The 16,280-nt window shown below is 33.4% G+C and overlaps 1 long non-coding RNA gene across 3 annotated transcripts in view; it reads right to left on the minus strand.

The window, feature by feature from the left end:
* LOC147824131 (uncharacterized) overlaps positions 1–16,280 on the minus strand; it is a 518,026-nt gene that overhangs the window by 342,758 nt on the left and 158,988 nt on the right. For all 3 annotated transcript variants that reach the window (XR_015442707.1, XR_015442705.1, XR_015442706.1), the window contains one exon: positions 15,580–15,636. This is a non-coding gene — a long non-coding RNA (uncharacterized LOC147824131). The remainder of the gene's footprint in view (positions 1–15,579; positions 15,637–16,280) is intronic.

A 16,280-nucleotide genomic window follows, 5' to 3' on the forward strand; every position in this document is an offset into this window, starting at 1 on the left:
CCTTTTTCTTCTTTTGTGTATAAGATAATATACTCCAGGCTATAAAATATAGTAGCATTCTAAAAGTTACACTGAATTTATGTTCCACATCCTAAACCATCATAAGCCATAAAAGGAACAATGAAATGTATAGTATTATTCCAGATCCACTGAAAATGACAGACAATATAAATCCTTATAAAATTTTGAGATAGAAATCATAGATCAAAACATGAAGAGAAGTGACTACAATTGAACTGGAACCATTTTTAAAATTCTAAAACACTGAGTTTGGATAATTCATTAATTGACACTAATAGAAGTTGAAATATGGAAATGTCTTCTATTGAAAACAAATACGATTACTAACTTCTCAAAATCCCAGTACTGTTTATAATCTATACTTACAAATTCATATATATATATATATATATATATATATATATATATGTACATATGTATACACACACACACACACACACACACACACACTTTTCTGTGCATGGAAAAATTCAGGATTGAATAGACCTGTTCGGTCCTATTTCTATCTAAAACCATCTTGTAGGTGGATCCTAATTATTGTCATATTTACTATAACTGAATGCCTCAGAGAAGTCACCTCTCATAAGAAGGCAATTTGTAAGATCTCTTCAACCTTTACTTGAAGAGCCTTTTATTGTGATGACAAAAGGCCTGGCATACACATCATATGATGAATAGCTCAAAGAACTCTACTCACATAATGCTATTGTGAGTGTCTCTATTAGCACTTCTTCTTCCACGGTAATTATTTGTTTACATATCTGTCTCTCCATCCAGACTGGGGATTTTCCAGAAGAAGAACCACAATTTATTTATTTATGTAGCCACATCTTTGAACATACAACCACATATATGTTTGAAACTCAAAAGAACAAATTATAACAGCAGAAAATTAACAAATTAGTTGCAGGTAGGTAGATTTTGACTACATTTAGGAGAGAATAGTCTGAACATGAAAGTGCTGTGTTAGAACAATAGAAACCTAATCATTTTTTTTTGGTCAGTAGCTACATAACTAAGATAGAGAATATAGAATATATGGGTTTAGATAATTAAAGGATAGAAACCATTTCATGTGCCAGGACCCTGAAAACAAGCAGGAGTAGTAATTATAATACAAGACGTGGTACAATTCAAGCAAACACTGATTAGAAGAAATAAAGAAAGTCACTATATGCTAGTTAAGGAAACAATCGAACAAGAGACAACATTGACAAACATATATACACCAAACACTGGAGCACTTATCTTTGTAAAATAAAAACTGCTGAAATTAAAAGATCAAACAGACACTAGCACAATTATAGTAGAGGATTTTAATACTTCATTTTCACAAAAAGATAAGTTAACTAAAGAAAAAATCAATAAAGAAATTTCAGAACTGAACTACACCCTTAAACAAATGGACCTATTTTCTATGTATAGTATTTCACCCCTCTACAACAAAGTATACATTCTTTTCAGCAGCACGTGGTACTCTTTCCAAAATAGATTACATACTAGCCTACAAAGCCTACTTAAATGTATATGAAAGAATAGAAATTACCCAATGCATAGTATCAGATCACTGTGCAGTAAAAATAGATATCAATGACAGAAGAAATTTTGGAAGATTAACAACATACCCCTAAACAACTAAGGAGTAACAGAAGAAAGCAAAGAAGAAATTTTAAAATTTTTGGAAGTTAGCGATGATGATGGTACAACTCACCAAAAGCTCTGGGACATTATTGAAACATTTTTAAGAGGAGATTTGTCCTAATCAATGTTCTCCCTAAGAAAGCAGAGAAAGCTCAAATAGATAAATTTATGAGACATCTTAAGGTAACAAATCACTTCCAAACCAAAAGGACTGAAATTGTAAAAATAAGAATGGAAATCAATGAAATGGAGACTATAAAACAGTTTTAAAAAATCACAGAATCAGAAAGCTGCTTCTTTGAAAGAATGTATAATACAGATAAGCCCCTAGCTAGACTTACCAAGAAAAAGTGAGAAAAGCCTCATATTAATGCAATTAGAAATGAAAAAGGTGAAATCACAACAGACACTGTGGAAATCCAGAAGACCGTAACTACTTTGAAGAATTATACTTCAATAATTACCAAAGTTTGAAGAAATGGACATATTCCTAGACACATATAAACTACAAAACTAACTCAAGAAGACATGAAATATTTCATAATCCAATAACAAGCAATAAAATTAATTTAGTAATAAAGAAGCTCCCAACTAAAAAAATCCCAGGGCGTGATGGATTCACTGTTGAATTATACAAAACCTTTAAGGTTGTTATATCACCAATGCTCCCAAGCTCTTCAAAGAAACTGGAAAGCATGATGTGCTCCCAAACTAATTTATAGAAGCCAGTAACACCCTGATCCCCAAATGGGAGAAAAACCCAACTAAAAAAAAGAAAACTACAGGCCAATCTACTTAATGAACATAGATGAAAAAATCCTCAACAAGATATTAGCAAATAGAATGCAACACATTATTAAAAAGATCAAGTAGGTTTCACTCCAGAAATGCAAGGAGGGTTCAACATAGATAAGTCAATAAATGTAATATCACATAAACAGAAGCAAGGTCAAAGACTATATAATCATATCAATAGAAGCACAAAAGGCTTTCAACAATATCCAACACACCTTCATGATAAAAACTCTGAAGTAAACAGGTTTAGAAGGACCATTCCAGAATATGATAAAAACTATATATGACAAACCAATAGCCAGCATTATACTAAATAGGGAAAAACTGAAAGCATTCCCCATAAAATGGGAAACAAGAGAAGGATGTCCACTATCACCCCTTCTATTCAAAATAGTTCTTGAAATATTAGCTAGAAAAATTAGGCAAGAGAAAGAAATAAAAGGAAGGCCTATAAGAAAGGAAGAACTTAAATTATCATTACTTGCAGGTGGCCTGATAGACTATATAGAAGCCTCAAAGAACTCCATCAAAAAACTCTTAGAGTTAATAATGAAATTCAGCATTATAGCAAGATACAAGATCAACATGCAAATATCATTAGCATTTGTGTATACCGACAAAGAACAGGATGAGAAAGAAACTCGGAAAATACCATTTACAGTAGCTTCAAGAAATATGAAATATCTAGAAATTAAACTAATAGAGAAATGAAAGAGCTCTACAAAGATAACTACAAAGTACTCTGAAATAATAGATTGAAGAGAACATCAAAAAATCAAAAGTAATTCTCTGCTTCTGGATAGGCAGATTAAATATTGTCAAAAGGGCCACAGCGTATCATGCACCAGAGATTTAGCTCAGTTGTTCCACCACTTGCTTTGCAAGCTCGAGGTCCCAAGTTTGATCCCCAGTACCAAAAAAAAAGGCCATACTCCCAAAACTGTTACACAGATTCAATGCATTCCCAATCAAAATAACAACATACTTTATAGATCCAGAGAAAAGAATCTTAAAATTCATATGAAGCCAAAAGAGACCAGAATAGCAAAAGCAATTTTGGGCAACAAAAGTGAAGCAAGAGGCATAGCAATACCTGACTTTAATGACACACATGTATAAATACGGAATAGTATCTCTAGTGTGAGAAACTGAAAGTGTAAATAAGAATGAAAATGATTAAAATGAATAATTGATAATTTGAAATAGGAAAAGGTCCAAAGGGGTAGGGGTGGCTGAAGGGAAAGGGGAAAGGGAAGAAAGGAAAGGAAAAATCATAAGAAAGAAAAAAAATGGAAACAAAGTCTATGTAAATAGGGAAGGGTGGTGGAGGTGAAGGGCGCACAGGTAATGGGGAAAAATAAGAACTAAGATAGATCATGTTCAGGTACAAACACCCAATGATAAATGTAAATGTATTGCATACCTAAAATGTACCAATTAATATATTAAAAAAAAGTCATGTCACTGAAACAAAAACAAATACATGGACCAGTGGAACAGAACTGAGGATGCAGGAAGTTCCCCAGATACAATGAGCTATTTGATCTTTGACAAAGGGGCCAGAAGCATACATTGGAGGAAAGAGAGCCTATTCAACAAGGGGTGCTTGGAAAACTGGTCATCTGTGTGTAGAAGATTGAAACTGAACCCTTATATCTCACCATGTACCAAATTAAAATAAAAATAGATCAAAGATCTAAACATTACACCTACTGGAAGATAAAATAAGTAAAATACTTGAATGTATATGAATAGGAAAGCATTTTCTAAACAGAAACTCAAGTGCACAAGAAATAACAGCAAGAATCAACAAATGGGATTATATCTGACTAAAAATTTCTGTGCAGCAAGAGAGTCAATCAGTAGAATGAGGAGAAAACTTAGAATGGGAAACATTTTTTCCAGCTACTCCTCAGACAGAGAACTAATATCTAGAATATGCGAAGAACTAAAAACAATTAAAATTCGGTCAAGAAAAGAGCAAGAGAAATAAACAGACACTTCACAGAGGAAAATAAAATTTTTTAACAAATAAATGAAAAAGTGCTCAACACCTCTGGCCATTAAAAAATGTAAATTAAAACAATGCTAAGATTTCATCTTACTCCAGAGAGAATGGAAATTATTAAGAAATCAAACAACAGCAAATACTGGTGAGCCTGTGGTGAAAAATGGAATTGTTAGTGGGAATGTAAACTAGTACAACCTTTATGGAAATCTCTATGGATATTTCTCAAATAACTGAAATTAGAAATTCCATATGACTCAGCATTCCCCTTGCTAGCTGTCTTCCCCAGAAAGCTTAAGTCATCATACTACAGCAATACTTGCATACTAATATTTATAGCAGCACAAGTCATAATAGTTAAATCTTGGAAGCAGCCTGTATACTCATCAACAACAATTGGATAAAGAAAATGCAGTATCTACTTATAATGGAATACTACTGAGCTATAAAAAGTGACAAATTTGTAGAAAAATGAATGCACAATACTGACTTCTTGAAAACTTAAAGATGTGTCATTTTCTAGACACATATCTAAAACATTAAACTATAGAAAGGTTATAAATAAATTGACAAGGAAATTACTTATCTAAAGAAATCTGGTAAGGCTATTTTTGCAACAAGAAAATAGGGTGAAAAGCACAATATGTTACTATAAGAAGATATTCTGAATTTATAAACAAATTATAATAATGAAATAGATATGTACTACTGAATTTTCTCATTGCTGAGATATAAAATCCAAATTTCTAAATTTAAAGAAGGAGACACTTAACTTGCACACAGGTTCAAAGGATTCAGTCCATGATTAGATGGCTCCAGGGCAGGAACATCATGGTGGAAGGGCATAGAGGACGAAGTGTGCTTAGTTCATGGTGGCCAAGAAGCAGGGTAAGGGAACAGTGTCAGTAAGGAGGGGGCCAGGGACCATGTAAGATCCCAAGGTCAGACCTCCTTAACACAACAAAAAACACTCATAACTGTGCTTTTCTAGGTCTCTGAGTGGCTCCCAAGCCAATCAAATTGACAGTCCATCCTAACCACCACATCCAAATCTTTGTCAACTTCATAATCAAACACATCTCTTTAACCATACTTAATTTCCAAATAAATAAAATAGTAGGATCATAATTCTGCCTAACATAATACAAATATTTAGTGCACAACTGGAAATGCAACAATTCCCTTCTTGGAGTAGAAGACAAAGTTTTCCTTGGGTGATTCTTACTTGTCTCCAGATATTCCATAAATTAAATATTATAATATAGATTTGGCAATACTATAGTACTAATAATGAGTCAACTGATATGGTTATGAAGAAAAATTTTAAAAACATATCTAAAGTTTCTAAAATTAAATGATAATGCTAATACAAAATACTGGAACTCATGAGACTCAATGAAAGCAGTCCTATGAGGGAAATTTATAGCAGTGAATCCCCATATTAAAAAAAAACAAAGCTAGCTCAAATAAACAATGTCATGTTGAACCTCAAGCTTCTAAAAAAACAAGAGCAAGGCAAGCCTAAAGCTTGTATGAGGGAGGAAACTGTACAGATCAGAGCAGAAATTAATGCAATGACTAAGAAAATGAAGCAAAGAATCAATGCATGAAAGACTTGGTTCTCTGAAAGATAAAAAAAAATTGACAAACTCTTAGCCAACTTTATCAAACAAAAGGGAAAAAAAGACTCAAATCCATACAATTAGGAATAAAAAGGTGAAATCACAACAGATTCTGTGGAAGATCAATACCCACTTCAGGAATCTGTTTTCTAATAAGACAGAAAATACAGAAGAAATAGACAGATTCCTAGATATATATGAATTACCAAAGCTGAATCAAGAAGATATAAAAATTCTAAATAAACCAATATTAATCAATGAAATTGAATATGTAATTAAAAACTTACCAACAAAGAAAAGCCCAGGTCCTAACAGATTCACTGCTGAATTCTGCAAGAAATTTAGAGATGACTTAATGCTACTACTTCTCACAATCTTTAATGAAATTAAAAGGAAAACAATACTCTGAAATTCATTTCTGGAAGCAAGCATTACCCTGATTCAAAACCAGAGAAGGATGCAACCAAAAAAGAGAACTACAGGCCAATCTCCCTAATGAACATAGATGCAAAAATCCTCAATAAGATACTGGCAAATGGAATCCAGCAAATCATCAAGATTATACATCATTGCAAAATAGGGTTCAATTCAGGGATCCAGGGATGGTTCAACATACACAAATCAATAAAGGTAATACACCATATCAACAGATCCAAGAAAAACCACCATATGATCATCTCAATAAATGCAGAAAAAGCATTTGACAAAGTCCAACACCCATTCCTGATAAAACCCTACAGAAAATTGGAGTAGATAGTCTTTATCTCAATCTGATAAAAGCTGTCTATGACAAACCAACAGCGTTCATCATACTAAATGAACAAAAACTGAAAGCTTTCACTCTAAAATCAGAACAAAGGCTGGGGATTTAGCTCAGTGATGCTTTGCTTGCTTCACAAGTACAAGGTCCTGAGTTCAATCCCTGGTACTGGGAAAATAAACAAAAATAAATAAATAAGTGAAATCAGGAACAAGACAAGGGTGTCCACTATCACCACTCTTATATAGTATAGTTCTGGAAACATTAGCTTAACCAATTAGACAATAGAAAGAAATAAAAGGAATAAGAATAGATAAGTTAAATTATTATTTTCTGATGATATGATACTCTAAATAGAAGGCATCAAAAACTTCACCAAAAGACTATTGATGTTAATAATTTGGTGTTAATAACCAAACTCAGTAGTGTAGCTGGATACAAAGTCAACACTCAAAAATCAATAGCTTTCCTGTAGACAAATAACTCATTGAGAGAAAAGTTAGAGGAACAACACCTTTCACAATATCATCCAAAAAATGAAATACCTAGGAGTCAATCTAACAAATGAAGTAAGAGACCTTTACATTGAAAACCACGGTACTCTGAAAAAAAAAGGCAGAAAAAGAAGATCAAAGAGTATATCAGAAAATGGAAAGATATCACTTGTTCTTGGGTAAGATCAACCAATATAGTAAAAATGGCTAAACTTCCAAAATTGTTATACAGATTTAATGCAATCCTGATCAAAGTACTAATAAGATACTTCACAGAACTAGAGAAAACAACCCTAATATTTACTTGGAACCAGAAGATACTTGGAATAGAAAAAACAATTGTGGGCAACAAAGACAAGGCAGGAGGCATCACAATCCCTGACTTGAAATTATACTACAAAGATACTGTGATAAAAACATCATGGTACTGGCATAAAAGCAGAAGAGACCATCAATGGAACAGATTAGAAGATGCAGAAACAACTCAAAACACACTCAGCTACTTTATCTTTAACAGAGGGACAAAACACATTCACTAGAAGAAAGATAGCCTCTTTAATAAACAGTGCTGGAAAAGCCAGATTTCTACATGCCAAAGATTAAAACTAGACCGTATCTTTCACCATGCACTAAACTAAAATTGAAATGCATCAAAGATCTAAATATTAAAACAGAAACACTAAATCTGCTGGAAGATATAATAGATAGAACTCTTGAAGACAGTGGTGTAGGCAAAGAGATTATAAACAAAACCCTGATTGCACAGGAAATACCACAACGAATCAACAGCTGGGATCTCATCTTACTAAAAAGCTTGCACAACAAAAGAAACCAACAACAAAGTGAAAAGACAACCCACAGAGTGAGAAAAAAATTTTGCCAGCTGTTCCTCAGACAAAGGATTAATATCTAGACTATATAAAGAATTAAAAAGAGACCGCCCCAAACTTAAAGACCCAATCCAAAAATGGCCACCTGAAATTAATAGACACTTCTCAGACAAAGAAGTAAAAATGGCAAATAAATACATGAAAATGTATTAAATGTCATTGGTCATTTCAGAGATGTAAATTAAAACAACGCTGAGATTGCACTTCACTTCAGAAATAATGGCTATTGTTGAAAAATCAATGAACAGCAAATGCTGGTGGGGCTGTGGGGAAAAAGGAACACTTCTCCACTGATAATGGATATATAGACTGGTGCAACCACTCTGAAAATCAGTGTGGAGATTCCTCAAAAAACTAAAACTAGAGATTCCATTCAACCCAGCTATTCCCTTCCTTGGTATCTTCCTGAAAGAATTGAAAGCTTCATACCATAGCAATGTATTATGAACTACCATGTTTATAATGTATAAACTATGAATAAACCATAAATAAGCATGTATAAGCCACTTTTATAGTGCCACAGTTTGTAATAGCTAAATTTTGGGAACAGCCCAAATACCCATCATGTGATGAATAGAGAAAGAAAATGTGTTTATTTTTATACAATATAGTACTACTCTGCTATGAGAAGGATAAGCTTGAAATATTTCTAGCTAAATGGATGCACCTGAGACCATACTCTGAAGTAAAATAAATCAGCCACACGTATTTAAATACCACATTGTTTCCCCAGTGTGAGAAACCAAAAGTGCAAATAAGAAACAAAATATATAAAAGAAATTGGGAAATGGGAAGAAAATGTTGAAATGTAAAGGGGAACAAGGAGGAGAGGAAAGGAAAGAAGAGATGAGGAAAAAAATGGAAACAAAGCTTTTGTAAACAAGGAGGGGAAGCGGGGTTGAAAGGCGAAGAGGGGAATGGGGAAAATAGAAAAAGCAATGTATAGTATGCACAGGCACGAATTCCCTATGGTGAATGTTATCCCTATGTACATCTAAAATGTACCAATAAAAAACTGAAAATTGAAAAAAACATGTTTTCAATATATGCATATACGTGAATGAGCTATTTTTTTAAATGAGGAAAAATACAATAATGATTATCTTCATTTCTGTAACTATTCATGTGATCCCTTCTCAGCCAAAATTTAAGTGTTTCAATTTTTTTCTGCTCTGCCTTTTGTCCCCAATTCTCACCTTAAATCTGATTAAAAGCAGTTAGCTGCACACATACCACAGCTTAATGTTGAAATTTCCTCTGCTTAAAATTTCCTATGCTAGATTAATTGGTCCACCATGCTTATTCTCAGTGTTGTACAAGGTCTCAAGATATAGATAACAGAGACAAATGTTCTGCCAGAGTATAGCACACATGATCTCTAGTCCAACTGCCAGTGGGGTCTTTGTTCTCAACTGTAACCTTCTGAACCTAGTCTGTATTGTCCTCCTTCCTATCAGAAGTGTGGCCTTTTGAATTCCAACCAGAATCACCCATCGTGCTCTATGTATATCATTTTAAGGCTTTGGGGCCACTTTTCCAAACTCTTCTTCCAACCAACTCCAAAGTTTTCTTAACTACATGACCGAGTACAGCAATAGCAGTGACGCCCCTTCTCCAGTACCAATTTTATGTACTAGTCAGCATTTTTTGTTTCTGGAACACAACACCTGACACTCACAACTTAAAGGAGGAAGTATGTAGTTTAGCTCAGTTTCAGTGGATTCAGTCCATAGTTGGCTGGCTCCAAAGCAAAAATATCTTAGAGGAAGGGTGTAGAAGAGCACAGATGCTTAGTTCATGGTGGCCAGGAAGCAAGAAAGAGAATAACATAAGAAAAGAAGGGGTGAGGGAGCAAACATAGACCCTAAGATCATGCTTCTGGGACCCACTCAAACATACCCAGAAGTGTACTCCACCAATTCCTTAGGCAGATCCTAAAGTAAATCAAATTGACACTGCACCATAATGGCAACAATAAATGATCCTAGTTTCAATGAGAAATTAATAAATTACCATCAGTTCAGAAATTTTAATATGATTTCTTAAATATCTACAGAGAGAAAATAAACAAGATAGAAATTTTCTGGATGAAATAATTAGCATAATTTATCCAATCATCCTATAGAGAATTTTCGATCCTAAAACTAGATAATGAACAATTTAAGCACATACATCTTTATGAAATCTGGTCACAAGCTGAACCTTAAAATAAATCTTACAATATTTTAAGAAAATAGTACACAAATCATATTCTCTAAATGAGTTAAATATCAATAACCAAATATATATTAGCTAGAAAAAGCTCAAAATAAAAAACAACTTGGAAATTAAGAAACATAGTTGTAAGTATTGGATGAAATAATAAATAAATAGAAATTACTTTAAACTAAGAGATAGTAAAAATTTTCTAATGAAAACCTGTAAAATATTATTAAAGTGGTACTTCAAGGCCTATCGCCATAAGTGTTTATATGAAAATTAATGAGTTAAGAATCTCATTTATGCTAGAGAATAAAAATAAAACCAAAGGATACAGAATAAAAGAAACAAAGAGCAAAAATAATAAAATGAAAAGCATGTATATGCATACAATAGAGAAGTTGAACAAAGTTCTTCAAGAAAATGAGATAAACAGTTTGACAATATTCTAATAATAACCAGAGGCAGAGAGAGAGAGAGAGATAGTGAGAGAAAATAAATAATAAGAAGAAATGAAAAAATAACTACCAGATGTCATAACAAAGAGATAAGGAGAGATTTACAAAGAAAACAGATATACTACCTAGTAAAATGTTTGACATAAATAAAACAAAATATAAGACACAAATGAAAACCTGTGAAATTTGCATTTATTCATTTATTAATTTAAACAGTTTTGCAGCACATAATGCTTACATTCCTTGTATGGACTTAGTACATTTATATAACATATCTTAATTATTTTTTCATCTCTTTTTACTCCCCTCCTTCTCCCTCACTCTAACTCTTGGTCCTCTTCCTTTTTGAAAAAGCTCTTTCTACTTTCTGTTGTCTATTTTTCGTTTTGCTCTTCACTTATATTTTAGATTTCTCATATAAGAGAAACCCTAATATCTGATTTTTTCCACTTAACATTATGGTCTCAAATGGCATTCCTACAAATGACAAGTTTATCTTTATTTATGACAGAGTAATAGTTCATTGAATGTAAACACCACATTTTCTTTCTCCATCCATTGACAGACACCTAGGCTGCTTCCAAGATTTTGATGTTATGAATTGTGTTGCTATAAACATGGATACGTGTGTATCAGTTTAATATAATGTCTTTAAGTTTGGGGGGAAGATAACTCAAAGGGAAATAGCTGGGTTACATGGGACTCTTAGTTTTAGTTTACAGAGGAATCTCCATATTGATTTCCATAGTGGTTATATTAGTTTATATTCCCAACAACAATGTAAAAGCATCCCCTTCCCCCACTGCCTCATCAGGATTTGTTTTTGTTTGATTTCTTGATGATGGCCATTGTTGCTGGAGTAAGATGGAATCTCAGTGTTGTTTTAATTTGCATTTCCTTAATGGTCCATGATGTTGAACATTTCTTCATGTATTTATTGACCTTTTGTACTTTTGTGTAGGGTCTATTCATTTAACTTGCCCATTTTTTGATTGGGTCTTTTATTTGGGGGAGATCTAATTTCTTTTAGTTCTTTATATATTCCTGATATTAGTCCTCTGTCTGAAGAATAACTGGCAAATTTTTTCCTATTCTGTCAGTTTTTTCATACTGTTGGTTGTTTCTTTTGCTATGAATATTTTTAATTTGCTATGACCCTATTTGTTGATTCTTGGTACTATATTCTGTGCAACCAGGGTTATTGATATGAAAAGAAAATTCAAGAAGCCAATCCTTTCATTCAGTTTGTAATATGAATCTAACAAAAATATGAATTATAAAGTTTATATAAAAATAAGGATATGATTCAAACATTGAAATAATAGTGTGAGAGGACTAGCTATAATGTCTCAACAATTGTTTTGTCACAACTGTGAACAGACAGACAGAAAAGGAAACCCAGAGGCCAAATGCACTTTGATAATAGAAAAAGATAAAGGTACCATCTCAAATTGATGGAGAAAAGGTGGGTTACTCAACAAATAGTGTTCAATGTTTATCTGGCTAAAATGAAATGAGATCAATTCCTGACATCATACAATAGGATAAATTTAAATCAGATTAAGAATTTATAATTTGGTAGGACAGACTATGCTGGAGGAATTCCTTTCTAAAGTGGAAATGGAAATCTGGGATGGCGGTGCACCCCTGGTAGTTCCAGCACTGAGGAGGCTGAGGCAGGAGGATCGCCAGGAGTTTGAGGCCAGCCTTGGCTACATAGCTAGTTCAAGGCCAGCTTGCACTACAAAGTGAGATCCTGTCTCAAGAAACCAAATAAATAAATAAATAAATAAATAAATAAATAAATAAATAAATAAATATTTAAAAAATGGGAATGGAGAAGGTCCGGAATGAACCAAAGGAAATATGAGGAATACTATTTCCAGAAAGAACAAATCTTTTGCTTGGGAAGAAATAATTGTAAGATATATACATAAATATTAAAATTAGAAAAATTTGCAACCTATATTATAGTTTATCCTGGTGATGTATCAAGTTCCTCAATATCACTAAGAAAAAACCCTGCTATCCAACAAAATATATTTGCAAAGATAGGACCCAATAAAGAAAGGATTAATATTTTGTAAAAAATTATAAAAATATCCACTACCCAAAGGGAATATAAACTAATGTAGCCATTATAGAAATTGTGCAGAAGTGCATAAAAAAATACAATCCAGATATCCTACTTTTGTGTATTTATATGCAGGACATGAAAGCAATATGGCACAGAGATATCTGCAATCCTATGATTTATAATAGTCAAAAAGTGGAAAAATCCAAGTATCTACCAATAAATGAGTGAATAAAGTGATACATATAAATATACATATTAAATAAAATGTGATATATATAAGTGAAAATACATATATATTTGCAACAAGGTGGATAAGCCTGGCATGCCCATGTTTATAGCAGCACAATTCATAATATCTAAATCTTGGAAGCAACCTATATGTCTATCAACAGATGAATAGTTAAAGAATATGTGATATTTACTCACAATAGAGTACTACTCTGCCATAAAGAAAGGTATACTTGAGTCATCTGTAGGAAAATGGATGTACCTTGAGACCATAATGTTAAGTGAAATTATATACATTTAAGTAAATTACGTATGTGTGTGTGTGTTATATTTACAACAGCATGGATAAACCCAGTATTGAATAAACTAGGCACAGAAAAACAAATACCTCATGATAATGCTCAGAGGTATAATTTTATTTTTAGAAAAAGGAGAACTCAAAGACTAGAATAGGAGTAAACAGGGGAGGAGTAGGGATGAACAGACTGGGAAGATATTAGTCCAAGGAAACAAAATTTTGGTTAAATAGCAAGAGTACATTCAAGAGATATTGTCTAAGGTGATTATAATTAAGAGCAATATATTACATACATTGAAATTTGCTGAGACTAAATTTTACATATTGTCACCACAAAAAATATGATATGTTCTGGATGTGTTACTACAATTTAACCATGTCAGGATATACATATATTTTCAAAACATTATGTTCTATACCACAAAAATATATAGTTTTTCTCTTTCAATGTAAACAAATAATAATAACTAAAATTGATTGTAAGAGACTGCAGTAAGTCCTAAATGGAAGCAAGCAAATCAATTTTGATCATAACATGAATATAATGAATGATTAATTCTGATAGGATAAGAAAAGAAAGACTCCATGATAGAATTGGATCTTGGAGAATAAGCATTTCTAGAGTATTTCAGTAATTCAGGAGGACTATGAAGAAAACCGCAATAGTTCTGAGCCTATTAGAAAACATATGCATAGGTGGGCATGATGACCTATCCAGTAGATGAAAGACTGATTGTTAAGATGCTATGAGGATAATTTACAAGCAGAAAGTACCTCAGGTGCTTTGCTTTTAAAAAGAAAATCTTAGGGAGATATTGATCTTGGAAAAAAATATGGACAGTAAAGTTCTAAACAAATGACTATGGACCCTAGTACAATTATGGCTATAATTGTGGGCAAGTAATATATGAACCGGGTATTTATCATTGTTGTTATTGAAATTAAAAGCAGAATGTGAAAGTTTAAGGCCAGTAGACACCGTTGATATCCATCCCACATGCACACACGTGCTCACCTTAAAAGTCTACATCTCTGTGTTTCTCTACCTGAGAGCTTTTCCTAATGCTCTAAGAATGTGTACAGCTCATGCACAGGGCACATGATAGATCAGGAATTTAATTCCTACAGGGAAAATTTCAATAGGTAAGAGACAAGAAGCTGTGGGTAAATACTCCACTTTTCTGTTCATTAGGGGAATATTTGTTATTTTTTAGACATCCCCAATGATATTATACCTAGTTGCCCTCAGTATTAATATACCCATTAATTTAGATTTTATTAATTTTTTTCCTTTTTTGTTTCATATCTCTACTTTATCACTAGTACTTCCTGACATCATTTTAAGTACACTATCTGCAAACATACACAGTTACCTAGTATATCTGAGAAGCATCTTATAAATCAATTTTTAAAAATCCAAACAACCTAGGAGAAAATGAGCAGAGCAGGAACTTACAGATGAGGAAAATGCCCTATGACAAGGTGCTTAATCTATGTCTTGGTCACTTTCCTTGTTGCTGAGACATAACACCTGACACCCACAAATTAAAGGAAAGGTTTATTTGTGTTCATGATTTTTAGAGGTTTGAGTCCACAGTCAGCTGGCTCTAAAGCAGAAATTGACATTGACATGGGCAGAAATTGATATCGAGGAAGGGCCTGCCACAGAGGGAAGCAGCTCATGTCATGGTGTTCAGGAAACAGAGAGAGAACTGTGGAGGGAGATATACCCTTCCAGCTCAGGCACCCAGCGATTCACCTCTAACCATGCTCCTAAAGCATGTCAGCTGGTGCTGCCATGATCCAATCACCTTCCAAAAGCTCCACCTCCAAACACATGTGACCTCTGGGGGACACCCCAGATCTAAACCATAACACTTTCATTAGTAATTAGGGCAATGGAATTCAAAATCATAACAAGATCCTATTTCACATCCTTCAGATTGTCAAAATTAAAGCTTCACAAATATTTGCAAGGCTATGGTCCAACAGGAGTATTAGTGGTAGGAGTGAAATTGAAATTTCCACTTTGGCAAAAAATTTTACATTGTACAGTAAACTCAGTAATGCTTTGGGCTGAGGACTTACCTCAGTGGTTCTGCCACCTGCCTCGCAAGAGCAAAGATCCGAGTTCGATTCCCAATACTAAAAAAAAAAAAAAAAAGAATAATGCTTATACCTTAAGATTCAGCAATTCTGTTTTTAGTTATAAATCACTGTACATGAGCACCGCAACATATTTTCAAGGATGCTCATTGCAACACAAATGATAATCATAAATAAATATAATTTGGTCAATAATACCACTGAATTGTAGGAAAGTAAGGAGTCTGAAAATGATGTTGAATAGTGCCCGTTTTCTATCTGGACGAGGTTTTAGATGGCTCTGCTCTGGCCTTTCTCTATAGGCTGATGAGTCCATGGGACTGAAGCTGGAAATATCTTTGCAAAAATTTGCGTTTCACAGCTTGCCTCCATGGCCTATGCTAGAATTTGTCTATGTCTGAAAAAAGTGAACCATGCTACATAATAAGCCTGAGAAATGATCAAAGTGTAACTGTTGGGCAGAGGTCAAGAGGGTGGGCATGGGTGTATATAGATTGCATATGAGATGAAGTGAGAACAGGGAGGAGGCAGGCGAAGAGATCAGGAGTGGCAGCCATCCTACCTGTCCGTGTTTCTGGTACACACAGTGAAGGAATCTAGGAATCCTCAATTTCAACCTGGCTTTCCAGTTAACTCTGAAGTGATTGCTAGAAAGTAGGACATCCAGTCCCATGAAGAGGCAA

The sequence above is a fragment of the Heterocephalus glaber genome, unplaced genomic scaffold (genome assembly GCF_053883595.1).
Source record: "Heterocephalus glaber isolate CG9 unplaced genomic scaffold, H.glaber_assembly_v1.0 deba00001553, whole genome shotgun sequence".
Lineage (NCBI taxonomy): Eukaryota > Metazoa > Chordata > Mammalia > Rodentia > Bathyergidae > Heterocephalus > Heterocephalus glaber.